Here is a 3993-nt window from a genome sequence, read left to right on the forward strand (position 1 = left end):
TGCGCACAACAAAAATTAATATTTCTATCAAATTTAGAATTGAATTATTCACATACATACCAAGTTTTATGAAAATCGGAAAAGAAATAAGAAGTGTTGGCAATGCGCATGCGCACTACTCAAATTCGATAATTCCATTAAATTTAGAATTTGATTATACACATACATACCAAGTTTGATGAAAATCGGATAATAAATAAGAAAGTTTGCAATGCGCATGCGCACTACACAAATTCGATAATTCCATCAAATTTAGAATTTGATTATACACATGCATACCAAGTTTGGTGAAAATCGGATAAGAAATAAGAAAATTGGCAATGCGCATGCGCACTTTGCAAATTCGATAATTCCATCAAATTTTGAATTTGTTTATACACATACATAACAAGTTTGGTGAAAATCGGATAAGAAATAAGAAAGTTGGCAATGCGCATGCGCACTACTCAAATTCGATAATTCCATCAAATTTAGGATTTGATTATACACATACATACCAAGTTTGATGAAAATCGGATAGTAAATAAGAAAGTTGGCAATGCGCATGCGCACTACGCAAATTCGATAATTCCATCAAATTTAGAATTTGATTATACACATACATACCAAGTTTGATGAAAATCGGATAATAAATAAGAAAGTTGGCAATGCGCATGCGCACAACGCAAATTCGATAATTCCATCAAATTTAGAATCTAATTATACACATACATACCAAGTTTGATGAAAATCGGATAAGAAAGTTGGTAAATTAAGTGGAGGTATACCTTCAATATGCTGCCGTGAGCTTAAACTAAAATATGACATGATTCAATCCACCCGAGAGCTTAATTTTACACCATAACTAGACAAAAACAATTTTTAAGAAATATAAAAGGGAATGTATCTTTAAAACAACTTAAAATTTGATTTTTGTTGGGGTTGACAGCCAGGTTAATCTAATTAGCCGATTTATCTAATAATAGTCCCATGTTAAGTGAATGGGGTTTTGAATTTGCATGTAAGGTATGCATGTTATATATCTATAGAAAGCTGAGAATCTCTACATTACAGAATCGAAAGAATTATTGCCATATCTCTATTAGGCACTTTAAAGGCTCAAAATGGTCCATATTTAGACCCCTGTAACATCGGAAATAGGTATCTGACCCCAAAGGTCAAAAGGTCATCAGATAGACAAGGTCACAAATTATCATCACAGCAAATATGAAGGTCATCAAAGGTCAAGGTCATGAGATTTACGCCTTCAAACTTTGAAAAAAACAATCCGGTCGTACAAAAAAGGCAAAACCGAAAATCAAAATTATGCTTCCTATCATTTGTAGACAAACATTAAACTGATCGTTTGACACAAACGTTACGCAAATCGGATTAAAAATGAATTCTGGGAATCGATTTGGACAAAAATGAGGCAAACCAATATGGCGACAAACATGTAACTTCCGGTACGATTTTTTTTAGTTTAAAAGGTTTGTATTAAGGTTGGTAATATAATGCATATGTTACTTTTGACATAAATCAATTCCACCGGAAGTGACGCCACCAGAAGTACTAACATCGAAACCGGAAGTTATGAAAAAATTTTGAATGTGTGCTTTTATTCCACTTTGCTGGCGGTCTAAACCATGTAAGTTTCAAGTCAATCCGCCAAATAACAACCGAAATAGTATTTTTCGATTAATTTCGGCAAAAAAAAGTATGCAACGAATTTTCGAAAATCGAAAATTTTTAACTGCTATCATTTGCCCTTTGTTACAAGAAATACAATGAAAGAAACCCGATCAAAATCGATTGATAAACATGCCCTCTAGAGGCGATTTTCTGTTTGTTGCGAACGTCGCTTCATGTTGCTCAGAAAATTTTCGTTTTACATTCATTCCACAATACTCCACAGGTTAGAAAACATGGTGAAATCCGTTTTACCGTACCCGTTGCCGTTTCCGAGAACTAAGCTCCCGGGATGAAGAAAAAAAAAAAAAAAATAAACAGTTAGAAAACAATGGAATTTGAGAGTTTCGTTCAATGTGCCCAAAATCAAGGTAATATTTCTCTATGTCAAGGGATCGTTTTACGAACGCCCTGCAACTAGATCCACAGGCTTCGCAAGGTTCTGATGCAGTGCGTAACAGTTTTGATTTTACACTTAAAACTGTGCCGCAAAGTATCGTAACAGTAACATAATTTCCTATCATAATTAAATGGATATAGATCGCCCAAACGCAAAGCATATTCGACAGATCGCTTCAACTCACATTGCATTCAACAACAGTTGAAGGGAGCAAACTACCTTTATCGTTTAGACCACACAAAAAACTTACCAGAGGAAAACCGACTTTTTCAAGATAAAATTCATCAATTTTACATGGCGATAAAATCGGAAGTAAACATCGTACAATAAACGTTAACATACCATTGGAAAGATCTCGTCGAGAGCCATCAAGATTGTTCTGGTCACATGATCACCAAAGGTCAAGGTCACGATATACGACCCTTTAAAGTATTCATATTTTTCAACCGGAAATAAATAAAAAGCAAAATCAAAATTCAAAAATCGGTTCTCAAATATTATTTAGCAATCGGTAGTAGATACCATAGATATCAAATTTACACAAATTGGATTACACCCTGAGGCCCCATTTCGATTTATTGAAAATTACGCACAGTTACTTTAGAAGAAAGTACAAAATTTTCCAATATTAAAAAGCGCAATTTTGATTGAAATATCTAGTGTTATATATCATTACAAAGGGCAGATGAACACTAGTAAGATTCAATAAGAATTTTTGGTGTATGTAAATTAGGTCACGTGTCAAGAGCTCTTTGAAGATAAAAATCGTAATTTTCAATCCGCTATAAAACCGGAACATTGCACAGCACAAATGAGTATGAAATTTTGTAAATTACCGAAAAATTTTAACCGGAAATAAAAGAAAAGCAAAATCGAAATTCAAAAATCGGCTTCCAAATTTCTTTTCGCAATCGATTGTGATATCCAGATATACCAAAATTATGAAAAGCGCTCTATACTCTGAGGCCCCATTTTGAATTTTACAGAAGTATGACATATCAATATGGCGACCACTCTGTTACATCCGGGTCGGATTTTTTTATTTGAAGTTTTTTGTATGGCTATTTGTAACATATTGCAAAAAGAATTTTTGAAATATCTTCAAAATTCCGGAAGTTGAATTTTATATTTTTAGAAGCGAATAGCGTCAAAACCGGAAGTGATATCAAAATTTTGAAAATTTGTTTATGTTCGCAATGAAAGTGTATTACTCTGTAAGTTTTCAGATTGATCGAAATAGAATTGCAGAAGTTAGAAAAAAGGTTAAAAAACTCAAAAATTGGAACTCAAAAAGTCAGCGACAAAAGTCAAAATTGTCGATTTTTTCAATTGCTATCTTGTAGTCATTAGCGCGAAGTAATAAACAGTACAGTTTGAGCAAATTCAGACGAGTATTAAAGCTGATTAATGGAAAAAATTGAAAAACAGCCATTGACCACGGCTCATTTCCTGTTGGTCAAAATGGTGCCAATTTACATTTAACAAATAATTGTCCACTATTTTGACCAGAAAACAACAACAGACAGTCTGTGGCATGTTGCCTTCTTAGAAAACAAGCGATGGTAAAATTCGAAAAAAAAAAAAAAAACAATAGTCATTTGCAAAACAAAGCAGTGCGTTCTTCGAATAATAGTGTCAGACAATGTGCAGTTTTGGCTGGGGAGCGTGACCAAAAGTGGCCAAAAAAAAAAAAAAAAAAAAAGCAAAGCGATGTTAATGACATAGCAGAATAATAAGTGCTAAACTATAAACAAACCTACTTGTCAATCAATTAAAATCTAATGGTATTTTAACAGCGTGGGACTACTCAGAGGACTGAACTGGAAACAGAGCTACCTCGACTTATATAAGGATCGGAATAGTTCATTTAATGGCATAGGGGTCGAGGAGTCCATGTCTAATCCTTTTGCAACAGGTTTAGGGTT

Source organism: Lottia gigantea (assembly GCF_000327385.1).
Source record: "Lottia gigantea unplaced genomic scaffold LOTGIsca_208, whole genome shotgun sequence".
NCBI lineage: Eukaryota > Metazoa > Mollusca > Gastropoda > Lottiidae > Lottia > Lottia gigantea.